We start from the raw sequence: 15027 nt of genomic DNA on the forward strand, positions 1-15027 counted from the left end.
GGCTGTGACACCAATATCCAAGCTTAGGGTCGCCCTCAAGTTTATTTAACCCCGCCACATTCTGTATGTGTCTGTCTCAAGTCAAGAGCCAGAGATTCAGTTGTTGTCGTTTGCTGCTGTATATCATATTCAGCATTGTTCGTTCATAATTTTGTATATAAATCAGGTTTTTTCGTTTGAATTGTTTTACATTTGTCATTTCGGGGCCTCTTAACGCTTAGTTACGGTATGGGATTAACACATTGTTGAAGGCCGTGCCGTGACCTATATTTGTTAATTTCTACGTCATGTGGTCTCTTTAGGAGAGTTGTCTCATTGGCAATCATATCATCGTCTGATGTTTATATCAAGAGTATCAGTACAAATACTACAAACGTAAAAATTATCATCAAATAACATCGGTGCAAGTAAAAATAAAAGGATATGGGGCACATTGTGCTTAGTTTAAATATGTTTGCATATTATGTACAACATTGACACAAGTCAATCAGTCACCCTCATTTAACATATATATAAAAGAGGGGCGAAAGATACCAGAGAGACATGCAAACTCATAGATCGGAAACAAAAACTTTAAGAATATTCAACATTATTTATATTGTGACAGAAAATTATAATGGCACAAAAGAGTAAGAAGCCCCATTTTAATCTTTGATCTGAGTGATTTTGGGGGTTTCCCATATATACCAATACGTGGATTTAGTAATTTTAGTTTAACATTATGAATGTTGTTTTAAACGGATTGCGACACACGTCTTGTTAGAAAACCCACATATTGTGTCCTATTTTGTAAATTGAAAAACAATTATTTTTGAAATTTCCATTTATAACATATTATATATATGTCGTGTACAAGTTGCGATTTTGTACAGGTTATAACATGTACAAAAATATTGTACATGTTATAACTTGTATAACGCAAACATACAAGTTATAACATGTACAAAATATTGCTTAAAAATGGTTTTAACTTGTACAAAATTTAAAATAAATCTTAATGAAGTAAAATATACATTTAAATTCACCAATGCATAAAGAACAACAATAAATAGGCCAGAACGTGTCTTTTTCTGTAGAGGACAATGATCACAAAGTTTCAGAAATATATGTTCCATGACTTATGTTGGCAAAATGTGTTTTCATGTAATTGTATGTTTTATGCAGTCCATCATGGCTTAAATAAGTGTGAAACTATTTACTAAAAGCTTGCATTCCTCAATGACAATTACATTAAATACTAGTAACTAAATTCTTCCAAAAAAATTAAGAACGATTCCTTATAATTTTGGGAAATACTCCCCCCTCCAGATTTTATAGCATGCAAAGACTAAAACAATGTCTTATATGCTTATTCTGTAAAAGCAAGAGAGAGCTGAAATAGTTTTCATTGGACCACGCTTCATTATCAATATCTTTGGATCTATTCTTCAACATTTTTGGCCTTCAGCATGACTTGTGTAAATTTATAACTCAATTTTTGTTTATAAACTATAAGATCATTGCATGAGGCGAATGTCATTTTGATGTTTTAAATATATATCCTCTACTTTGAAAGCATGTATTTGTGGCCTTTGGATGTTGTCTGCTCCATGGGCGGGTTGTTGTCTTTTAGACACACATCCCATTTCAATTCCCAAATTTATTTGTAGACACATCTATATCCTGGCTATCCTTTTATGTCTTTTAGTGTCAACTAGAATGAAAGTATTTTACTATTGCCTTCAAATTCAAATTGGACACTCACAATTATAATTCATCAAATAAAGATATGTCCATAGATAGCCATAAGAGGATCATAAGACATGTCCTAATATATATATTATGACAGGTCTTAGGAATGCTTCGAAATACCGACCCCTGGACATTAACTGTACCAAAAAAGGACAAAACACACTAACATGAAGGAATAATAAAAAAGTTATGAAAATGTTATTGAGGTCAATATCATCTGTTGCTATAATAGAAAAATATCCTCATTTTTCGAATTTGTACAAGTTAAAACCATTTTTAAGCATAACAATATTGCGAACTGATCGATGATGAAATACTAGAATTTTCATAATCGCTAGGTATCTAGGTACTTAACTTATTTTAGGATAAAGTTTATGATATGGATATTTTTATCTATGATCATCTATGGTAAGGAGGTTATAAAATAGATAGAGTGACAATTATGTATATAATGTTACCTTGAAGATAGTATAACTGGTATATACGTAATAGTTTAGCTTGGTACATATTAATGCTTACTTTAGGCTGGAATCAAGCATGAAATTGCATTTTTTCGTGTTTTCATGTTGTTTAATGAAAATGTGTCGACTATTACCCCATTTTTAAGAATACTTAATTTATGAAAATAAGAGAAAAATAAACCAATCTCCACTTACATATAAAAATAAGGAGATGTTGTATGATTGTCATTTAGACATATATCCACAAGAGTTCAAACGGCGCGAAGATAAAAACAATTATAGGTCACCGTACGGCACGGAAAAATTAGAAAAACCCATACCGCAAATACCCATTCGGATATAGAAACTGTCCTGTGTGTGAATGAAGTATTTGCCACTGAGAGTAACGCATACAAAACAAAAATTCATATTGGATATAATAGTTAAATTTTCAGATGAAAATGTCTTGTCACAGTAGCTGCACTTTATGTCTAGTATGTTATCATGTACCAACTTTTACATGGAAGTTCAGCTTTGGACGTCGAGAATATGTTTCACCACACTGCAGACAATGGTGGCGTGTTCTATCCATCTTAAACATAGATATATGTCTTACATGCACACGGGAATAACATAGTCAATGATCATAAATCTAAACCACTTATATTTACAATGTAGCCAATTCGCCTATTCAGAATCTAATGCATTCTGGGTAATTTTTCAAAAACGTACACCAAAACGTTGTGATTGGTTTAAAACGTTCTAAACAATGGAAATTCAACCAATGACGTAACGTCATTTTCATTTTGGTGTACAAATCATGAGACTACCCATAGTCCTTTAGATTCCGCATTTAATTGACCGATGATAACACCAGTTTGGGCAAAGATATTATCATATATAATCAATACTAGATTGTAATATTATTTATAGTTTTCGATAATATTGGTTTGCATTTCCCCTCAAGCATTCATTATATATATGTCCTCAATCAGAAACGATCTCCTCACGCATGAAATAATAAACACTGACAATTTTTAGCCGTTTATTAAGAGGTCTATCATTTTCTGACAGCGTGTACGCCGCCCGAACGACATTCAGTCGCGTGGAAATTTGAACTTGCAGGTCTGTTAGTAGAAACATCTCAAAAGTTTAGGTTGTAGTCTTGTTATTGATTGCTCCATAGGCTTACATGCAAAACAGCTGATGTTTGAAAATAAAAAAATAAAAAATGCTACATAAAAAAATGTTTTCATGTTCATATCATGTATGCAGTAATGTGAAATTGTGATTTAATCGAGAGAGAAAAAAAGAGGGTTATGCCACGCAGAATAAAAAGTTATGTAACCCTGAAGTCAAAATAAACTATTTTTTTTCTATTTTCTGTTTGCTGTTTTTACTATAGGCCGCACCACTTCCAGAAAACGTGATATCCTTCAACTGTCCTGGACTGATATCCCCCAAAAGATGCAAGATTTGTTTTAAATCTATATAATTATATATATATATATGTTTCAATTCTGCATAAACTTTGAATCCAACAGAACAAATTGAGTCCAGAAAAAAATGGACTATTTATATTTCACTCCATGTTTTGAATGCACCGGAAACTGGAATTGTAATACAAGACAGGTACCTTTAATTTTACTGCAATTTCTAGTGCATGAGACGATTGATTTTGGCAGGAGTTTTACTCCATGCACAACATTGAACGATACGTGTGTCTCTTCATAAAAGCCTTCACCAGATTTTAAAAATGTAAATACATTACTAAGCGGCGACGATGACTACACTTAAACATAACCGGAAACCCTCTCACGGTTTTTATTGCAGAACCGATTGTTCTGCTTGTATAAATTAGTGAATTATTATAAGATATCTAGAAACGTGTATATATACAAGCAAGATTTGGTAAGATTGTCGATGAGACAACTCTCCAAAAGACACCAAATGACACATAAATGAACAACTATAGGTCACCATACGGCTTTCAACAATGAGTTAAACCCATACGGCAAAGTCAGCTTTAAAAGGCCCAAAAATGATAAATGTAAAACAATTCAAACGAGAAAATTACGGGCTGATTTGTGAGCAAAATAATGAAAGAAAAAGAAATATGATATACAGCAACAAACAACAACCACTGGATTACAGGCTCCTGACTTGGGACATAAATAATGTAGTCGGGCACCCAAGCCTCCTTACACTGAACAGTGGTGTAACAGTACATCATATGAACAAACTTCAAAATCAGTTGAAAATGGCTTAATTTATTAAATCGATACAAAGCACAAATTTAAAGCGGGTAACAAAAACACAGGGTAGACGTGGCAGGGTACTTATTCATCTACTCAACAAAAGTACAGATCTAAAAATACCCGCAAATATTGACAACTGGTTCAAAGTCATCAACAACTAGCAAAAAATATTAGTTTCATATGCATTCAGTAGACTAAAAAAATGTCATGAAAGAATGCCTTCTTTGGGACGTGTAAGTCCTGCAAGCAAATTTCTCATAAATATAATTCAATATGTATCCGAGACGGATATTCACTGTGTAGACCTAACTGTTAAAAATACCGAAGCACACTCGGTTCAAAAATCAAATTATATATTTGTAGAAAATGCATTTTTTTCAGTTTGCAGTTAAAAGAAGAAAATGACGCGGTTTCTGTGACTGTTTTGAAATAAGGAGATAAGGTATGAACACTAAAACTAAGTCAAGTAAATAATTTGAGAATAAATACATATATATAATGTAATTTTATTATTCTTTTATTCACAATATATATGTGGTTTTTAGCTTGATTCTGACCAATGCTTATATTCCAAATATATATATGTATATGCCTCTATTATTGTTGTTGTTACCAATTATGTAAATCAATTGTATCTGATTTTATGCCCTTTATGGGCCCTGTAATTTGGAAAATAAAAATGTTCTATTCTATTCTATTCTATATATACGGTACAATGTCTCATGTTTGTTGCTTATATTATATCATAGTTGTTAATTGTAAATGCCCAATGTGGGACCTTTCATATACATGTATAGGTAACTGAACGTCTATGTGCCTTTTGTAGTGAATTTTCTTCTCAGATATTTTGGAAAGTTGATAATAATGCTCCATGATAATTATTAAACTTTTTAATTTAAGATATAGTTAATACTTATAAAGTTTACATAGAAAAGTATAACTAAACCTTTTTAGTCGAATAATTTTTTAAATAGTGAAATGTCATTGCAATTTGAACGTCATAATTTTATAGTTTACATTCAAAAAGTTGTAATTAAGTGCCAATTTGCCTAAAAAATCATGCAGTGTTGAAAAATGACACATAAAACCTGCTCAAGTGTACATTAACTTTGAGTTCAGATTGTATAATGGTGCACAAATAAAATATTCGTTTCCTTGTCCTTTGCTGGTATTTCAAGATAAAATTGGGTTAAAATGCACTAGATTTAAAGTAAACAGGAGTTAACTCCGTAATTTGCTATGATTCTAAACAAAAGTTATCTTAATATTTCTCGAATTTCCAGACAAGCCGAAATGAAAGACCTACCATTTCTAACTCAAGATGAGTGGAACTTCAAAATAGAATGGTTAGAAATGCGGACTTTTTTTTGTCACGTTTTGCAAATCTTTTTAACTGCCCAATTCCTACAAAGACTGACACACTTAAAGCATTCAAGTCTGGGAACCGTCTGGATAGTATAATATCATTGCATTTTGACTGTATTTTCTATTAAGTTTGCAACTACAAAAAGAGGCACAAATGTGATGAACTTCGTTCTTTTCACTTTTGAAGCTCCTGGATGTTTTGTGTTTTGTTTTGAAAACCAAACCTTTCAAATGTGTCCTAATCTTTTTGCTCATTGTCATGTAAATGAGTATATTACACAAACACGCCAACACTGTTATAAATTTTACAAATTCGAAAAATGTTCGTGCTGTTGTTAAATCCTTCTCACTAAAGTCTAGAGAACTCGGATCTGTACGAATGGCAAACAGGAAACTGAAGAATTTCCGGTCAAGTTGACTGCCCGAGATTAAACGGTACGTGAATTCGTCCATTGTATTCCGTATGCTTCTTATAGTAACGAAATACGTAATATTTCCCACAATTCTTGGAATTTCGGAAATTAGAAATGCAAATAGTAAAACAAACACCATCAAAATGGATCTTGTTTCGTCTTTTGTCAAATACTTTTTGAATTTGTTCGTGCATAGTTTATATGTAATATATACGCTTGAAATCATCATGGTGAGACACATCAATATGAATATTGCCGATGTAATGAGTGGTTGATATTCATGATAGTAGTCCTCAAGGAATTCATTATGTGTGTTCATCAAGCAAGATTCTTGACCAGCTAATTTTTCATACCGAAATGAATGCGCATTTAACAAAGGAACGTTGATGGCCGCTGGGATAGCAAAGCATAAAACACAACATACGAGAGATTTCTTCACTGTGAGATTGTTTCTGGTCCAGATCGGAAACCTCACCGCGACAACCTTCTGTAATCCTATACATGTTGTGAAAAATACAGATATTAAATGAAAGCAGTCGCATGCCAGAAGCATAGTATATACGTAAATGCTACATGCCGAGGACTGTAGGGTCACATAGGAACCATTAAAAGACGGAACAGTAATTTCTGATAGTGTGTTTAAAAAGATAGGTTCGAATCCATACATAAATACCGCTGTAAGTCCATCGGCAAGCGCAAGTCCCTGAAGTAACACTGTAGCCGGTGTAAGAAAAGGCTTCTGACAAAAAACAACAAAAACAAACACATTTCCGATCACCGCTACATAAGAAACAATTGCTGCTACTATAAACCATGGTCCCATGTCGACAGTTCTCGATAATAGAATAATCGGAATTTCATGCATTCGTCCCATTTTGGATAAGATATTGCTGGTATATATATGGGTATGCAAACTCCGTACAGTAATCCTTTCCGTTCCAGAACAGTTTTCCTTTACTCCATGTAGAGTAAACTACCGGGGAGTTTAACTCGTACGATTCTATGTCGCAGTCGTGTGTTAAAGTTTTTGATAAAGTAATCGACAAGTTCTCCGGAAATCGTTTTACGACTTTATATATATTCTATCTATTGAATACATACATGTTCGTTGAGTGTCGTTCATGCATTTTTATTTTTCAAAAAAGCCATAATTGTTGTAAATTCCGGCAATTTATCACAACTCAAGCTTAACATTTAACAATATGCTTTTTTTGCATATCGTAACAGTTAAAATTGATATTGCAGGTAAAATTTTGCTATTCCATCAATATGTATTAACGAATTACATCTTATTTTGTTGAAACGTACTGCACTCTGATTCTGTAACAATTATAATTCGATTTCTAATATTATGTTGTTTTGAATGTTTCGCTTTCAATTTCGTCACAGTCTAGCACAAACAATAAAACAAAAACACTCGAAGCAAACACAAGAGTCATCAATTTAAGATCCTTTGATTGTTTTATAAAGTTCCTATCTACATTCGTCACATCTCGGCCGATTCCGTAAGGAGAGTAGCGGAGTCACCCGAGGATTGCCGATTGATCCTATCTACATTCGTCACAACTCGGCCGATTCCGTAAGGGGAGTAGCGGAGTCACCCGAGGATTGCCGATTGATCCAATTTACATTCGTCACAACTCGGCCGATTCCGTAAGGAGAGTAGCGGAGTCACCCGAGGATTGCCGATTGATCCAATTTACATTCGTCACAACTCGGCGTATTCCGTAAGGAGAGTAGCGGAGTCACCCGAGGATTGCCGATTGATCCTATCTACATTCGTCACAACTCGGCGTATTCCGTAAGGAGAGTAGCGGAATCACCCGAGGATTGCCGATTGATCCAATTTACAGTTTAACGTATCAGTAATTTTTGTATAAGGCGGCTATTAAAACTGAATAAGCGACAAAATCTCTCAAAAGTCCCCCAAAAATATACAATTTCAAGTATATCCGGTTACATGTATAAATGTCCTTATATTGATATGTTTGAACACCAAAGCACTTGAAACAATCTTAAGTGGGCCAAGTTCAACAAAATTTAATATAATAAAATTTCCTTATTTAGATGTTTTTTATTTACATATCATTTTACTGATAAAATCAAAATTTTGTAAAGTTTAGTGAGTGCACTTTAAAAACCAATTTTATCTATTAAACAATAAAACTTAAGTATTCGTGTATAGATTTATCAAATATAAACTCTCAAGTGTTGTATAAAATGCATAATATTTTCCGTGTGATAAAGAATTTGAAGAGAATTGAACTTTTTATCAACTCTGTAATGGACGTTTTTATTTTTATATACATGTAACTATAGATAAATGGCGAAAGATACAAAAGGGACATTCAAACTTTAATATAAACCGAAAATAAACTGACAACTTCATGGCAAAAAATAAAAAAGACAAATACCATTACGACTGATTAACACGAATCCCATAAAAAACCGGGTTTTATCTGTGTTGTTCCAGAAGTTAGCAAATCCTGCTCCATATGTCACACACGTCGTGTTACTTCTATGTAATACGAGTCGATGCCAGGTTTAAACGAGGGACGAAAGATACAAGAGGGATAGTCAAACTCACAGATTGAAAATCAACTGACAACACCATGACTAAATCTAAAAAGACAAACAGATAAATAATAGTACAGAAGACAAAACACAGAAAACTAAAGACTAATCAACACGAACCTCACTAAAAACTGGGGTGATCTCAGGTGCTCCGGAAGGGTTTGCAGATCCTGCTCCACATGTGGCACCCGTCGTGTTGTTAATGTTATCATAAATCCGGTAAATTAATTATATGTAAATAGTCTAATTCGGTAGGTCACATTCGGGAAAAGGGAAGGGTATTGTAGTTATAAGTTATAAGTGATGGATCATAAGCAGGGAAAGAACAGACAATTCAGTGTCCTCTATTTCAAATGCCTTCACCAAATCAGACTTAATTTTCACTGCATTTGTGTCGTTATCATGAAAACGGGAAACTTGAATATGGGACCGACAGGGTTGGAAATGGTCTTATTTTTTCATGCAAATTTCCTTATTGTCATCAAGATCAGCTCTTTCTTAATTGCATAAGACTATTCTAACGGATGTTAGAAAAAGTCACTTTTAAATAGTAATGCCTACAATGCCACCTGACCAATTCGAGTCTGTGTTACTATCTTTTCGGTGATCACATCGGTTAATATACCATTAAGGTTTCCAGGAGTCCGTCTGATAGCAGATTCGCAGATCGATTCAAAATCTCCTCTGAAAGTAGAGTATTTAAACAATATATTACCAGTGGCGGATCTAGGACGGGGAGAGTTCCGGGGTTCGAACCCCCTTTTTTGGACGATCAATGCATTTGAATGGGGACATGTTGTTGGACCCCCCCCCCCTTTTTTTTAAATGGTTGGATCCGCCCCTGATTACAGTTATCCTCTTGTTGTAATTGTTACACATGGTTAATTTTACACAAATATACGGTACAATGTGTGATGATGATGTACAATATAATGAATAAATATCTCGTTGTAGTTTAACGTTTGGCAGCAAAATTTTGACTACCTCAAGAAACATCTCCCAATATTTGCATGTGGGTGAGCAGCAAAGTAGATGTAACAACAATAATAGGCGGGATATAATTGTCAGTGGATATATAATTCGGTAAGAATAGTCATTGTAAGGCTTGTTTCGTCCCTGGTTTGAAGTTATGGAATCACCTCTGAACTACAAATCATTAATATTTTAGTTGATAAGAGGTCATACATTAATGATAATGAAGACAGCATGTTTAAAGCTTTAAAAACTATTGATTTACCCTTGAAAGACATGTTGTGCAATCGTACAGCTTTTTTGTGAATTGACATGTGCTTCTATATCTATATATATTGTCTGATGCGGTCAATATGGTGGCCGGATGCGGCCATTTCGCCTTTTCGCGTTTTCGCGTTTTCTCCTTTCACATTCACGCGAAATTGAGAAATCGAGAAATCGGGAAATCGGGAAATTGAGAAATCGAGAAATCGGGAAATCGGGAAATCGAGAAATCGGGAAATCGGGAAATCTAGAAATCAAGAAAGCAAAAACGCGAAATCGAGAAATCGAGAAATCGGGAAATCGAGAAATCGGGAAAGCGAAAACACGAAATCGTGAAATCTATTTCATTTCCCGTTTTCGCTTTCGCGTTTTTGCTTTCTTGATTTCTCAATTTCGCGTTTTCGCTTACTCGCTTTCCCGATTTCCCGATTTCCCGATTTCCTGATTTCTTAATTTCTCGATTTCGCTTTCTCGATTTCGCTTTCTCGATTTCGCTTTCTCGATTTCGCTTTCTCGATTTCTCGATTTCCCGATTTCGCGTTTGCAAAGTGAAAGGAGAAAACGCGAAAACGCGAAATGGTCGCATCCGGCCACCATAGGTCAACGTATTTATATCAGAAGTTTCTTCAAAGCATAGGATACCGCAGACATAACATGAGGCATCTGAAGCTGGTATGTCAGTTACTGCTAGTAGGCCTTTGTTAATATATCTATTATTGTCATGTTGTTCAGTTTTTTCTGATACCTTTTCCAACATCGAATTCGGGAGTTTTGTTAGTATTGTATAAAAATGAGAATGGAAAGGGGGAATGTGTGAAAGAGAAAACAACCCGACAATAGAACAGAAAACAGCAGAAGGTCACCAACAGGTCTTCATTGTAACGAGGAATTCCTTTAATGTTGATTTATTATTAAATATGTTGATTTATTAAATATGTTTCGGAGTTTTAATGGTGTGGCGTCCATTTTCGATGAACTAGTACAGATTTTTGTTTATGGGCTAGCTGAAGCCCGCATCCGGTGCGGGATTTTCTCACTGTATTGAAGACCGTTGAAGTGTCTTGTGCATTTTTTTGCTCTTTAGTCGGGTTATTGTCACTCTTTGAAGGATATGCAAAAACTGCAACATTATTGACGATATTCTTTTTACAGATAGCAGACTATTAAATCCTGCAAGACGTACCATTCTTGTTCCTTTGTGGTTGACTTAAAAGGTACAGAATATTCGTCGACAAAAATCTTCCGAACTCAAACTTCATCGACAACATTGACCTTACCATTAACCCCGTCAGGAGTTGACCAAATGTGATTACGTCACGAAGAGGTTGTGTTCAATACATACACCGAAACAGTTTTGCTCGGATAAATGAATTGGTTATTGTTGTATACGAAAAGAATAGAGGATAAGGTCGTTTTCATGGCAATTATTTTACATTGAGTTTAAGTAAGAGACATACACTACACCGAGTTTAGCTCAATGATAACACGTCCAATGCATTTGTATTGCATAGGTCTCTGGTTTAATCATTTTTAATTTTGTAAAATCACATTGAAACATACTCGATTTAACACAAAAACTTCGTCGCGTTTCCATTCCTTTTAAATATACAAATCCTTGCTTTTACGTATAAACTTTTCAACAGCGAACAACTTATGTAAAGAAATCTAAGATAGCTACAAGGCGTAAAAATGTGTACACCAGACGCGAGATTTATATCTTCTTTTAAATACTCACCAGAGAGGCTCGAATAAAAATAGTTAAAAAGGCAAAACTAAAGTACGCAGATGAAGACCATTGATGACCCATATTCAGAAAAAGTTGAGCCAAATACAACTAAGCTAACCGTTGGTAATATATTCCTAGAATCGACCATCCTTATAGTTCGTTTTTTTCTCGAAAAATACAAAGTTTTTTACGTATTATATTTAATGAATGGCTATTATTCATTTTTAATTTATTGAACCATAAAATTATTTTTTGACTCTTCACATTGAATAATATGCGAAGCGGATTATGTAAAATGCGAAGAGTCAAAAAATTATTTTATGGTTCAATAAATTCAAAATTCATTCATTATAAACAAATTTCTATAAAAAAAATAATGCTCAACGTACACACATGATAGCGTATAAATACACAACGCCAGAGTCGGCGTGTCGCCATAAAAATTGACAACATTGAAAATAAAACTAATAATTTTAACCAATCAGAAGACACCAAATTTATTTATACATATATATTTATGATTATATGATTATTGATATAAGGTCTACCAACAATGCTTATACTAACCGAATTTATATCAAGAATGTACTTCACAATGATAACTTTAAAATGTCAAATACTTTTAGGGTCACCCACTTTTATGTCAATTTTATGACAACATAATTTAAATATTTAAAAGTTGAGACATTGAGTCAGACGTTCTTTTAATTTTGTGAAAGTCAGAATCAAGGAGTGTCTGTGTGGAGTCCTTCAGTTCTTTATTCTTCAATATTTGGGAACTTTTTTTTTTAAAATCTCTATTCCTTTATTCATTGTTACCATTATTGTCTACTTTGTAATATTTCAGCATACTATCTACTAGAACATTCTTCTTTTTTTGCCCTGTTTTTTTCTCTCTAATCTTTTTTTACTAGTATTTGATATAGGGACTTTTTTCTGCAAATTTGGCATACTATTCTTCATTCTGTACACCCAATCCCGACCATGCAGACCATGTATAAAAATGGTCCAAAGAAATTAAAGAAAAAGGATAAAACAAATAAAGAATATAAACCTCCATCCAAGGAAAGCTTAATTCTAAAATTTAAAAGATCTGTTGACAGTAGTTGCACTATAGTGTACCAACATAATTTCCTACATTAATTCTGTGAAGAAGGTTCGAGGCTCGCCACCAAATATTAGAAAAGCTGTTTTTTGTAGTTGCTGACAAAAATTTACAAAAGAAAATTTATGGAATGAATATGGACTACACCGATAAAACGTTCAACTTCCCTTAAAAAAATTAAAAAAAAACGAAAACAAAAGCAAAGGTTCATAAGAGTTGAAGAACATGTTTAAGCATGCCGCATTCTGTTTGTGCCTATCTAAAGTCAAGAGCCGGTAATTCAGTGGTTGTCGTTTGTTGCTTTGTAATATATTTGTTATTTTTCATTATTTTATAAATACATTAATTCATGTAAATTCGGCCATTAGTTTTTTTTCCTTTGAATTGTTTTACATTTGTCATTTCGATGACTTTGATAACTGACTATATATGTATGCAGTATGGGCTTTGCTCATTGTTGAAAGCTGTATAGTGACCTATAGTTGTTGATTTCTGTGCCATTTGTTTTTTTGTGGAGAGTTGTCTCATTGGCAATCATACCAAATCTTCCTTTTTTTCTTTATAAAGAACATATTTAAAAAAATCTTCTAGACAGTCCTTATTTTTCTTTTGATTCATAAAATTTTCAAAACAATCAATGAAATGATGTGATAAACATCTTCAGCATGGTTCTCATGCATGCATGATTAACCTCATCATCTTTGATTACGATCTTGTGCTTACTAGTGTTACATAATGTGGGTGCAGCAGCAGTTAAAAAAGTTAATGTACGCAACATGACCGTCGTTAGGGACGACATCAAAAGTTCAATGAAGGATAAAAAATTTAATTCACATAGTTGTTCACTTGTTTTTTTTTATTTTTTATCATAAGCTTACATTGATCTTTTGATGTCGTCTCTTATTATTCCTTAATATCGTTTTCCGTTCATGTTTCGGACTTGAAACATTGATGACTTATGTTTCGCATAACAGTAACATGTTTCAGGCGCGGATCCATAGGGGGGGGGGGGGGTGGTTCCGGGGGTTGGAACCCCCCTTTTTTTTGGACGATCAATGCATTTGAATTGGAACCCCCCTTTGTTCTGAGTTAGGACCCCCCCCCTTTTTTTAAAATGGCTGGATCCGCCCCTGTGTTTCTGTTTCACTTAAATGAAACCATATGGAAATGGCGAAACATAAAAAGATTCAGAAACATGCTTCGGATTCACGTAAAAGAAATGCGCACCTGGCCTCATGGTCATAAATCTTTCGAGTATGATTTTTGTATTCAGACTCGAAAATCAACCAATCAAATTGCTGGATTTCATGTTTCGAGCATGATTTTTGTGCTCATGAGCACTTAGCAAAGTTTTTTTTGTGGGGTTCGTGTTGTTTATTCCTTAGGTTTCTATGTTGTGTCGTGTACGTGTGCTGTTGTTTGTTTGTCTTTTTCATTTTTTGCCATGTCGTTGTCAGTTTGTTTTAGATTTATGAGTTTGACTGTCCCTTTGGTATCTTTCGTCCCTCTTTTATGCCTTCCTAAATCTATACGTTACGGTGCATTAGACTTATTTGATCAAATGGTCGAGCAAAATTGGCATAGTAAAATGGAAAACTCGTCAAAATCAATTTGTTACTGACTATTCAAACAAAAAAACTTGAATTTGAGAATTATTCTAATATTTTAGAAACCAACGAAATAATTGAACTCTGTTAGTTTTGGTCCAGGACAACAAATCACTAGCCACCCATTGAAAAGAGAGAATGACAAAATATCAAACGTGAAAATATTCTGGAATTTGCATATTGTGCGATTTTAGAGAAATTGGGTACGATTTCATTACCGTGTAATGCGGGAAATTTTCTAACATACGAAATATATTAATTCCAGAAAAATATTCAAAATGTCCGAATACTTTTTAGGCACTGGCTACGGTTACATGGAAATGTAACAATAATAAAAATATTATTGTTACATTGGAGACTAAATGCCTGAATGCATGGTTGGGTAAGGACCTGACTAATTACGAATGTAACAATAACTATTGAGGCTACGGTTACATAGCGTTATTGTTACATGAAAAACAGCAATTTACGATGGGACTTGTAATAGGTACCAAATAATAAAAGTTAAAGACATTTATTTTATATTTACAATAATACATACAATTATAATACATTTTCTTTATTTTTTTTAT

Source organism: Mytilus edulis, chromosome 12, assembly GCF_963676685.1.
Source record: "Mytilus edulis chromosome 12, xbMytEdul2.2, whole genome shotgun sequence".
In the NCBI taxonomy this organism is placed as follows: Eukaryota; Metazoa; Mollusca; class Bivalvia; order Mytilida; family Mytilidae; genus Mytilus; species Mytilus edulis.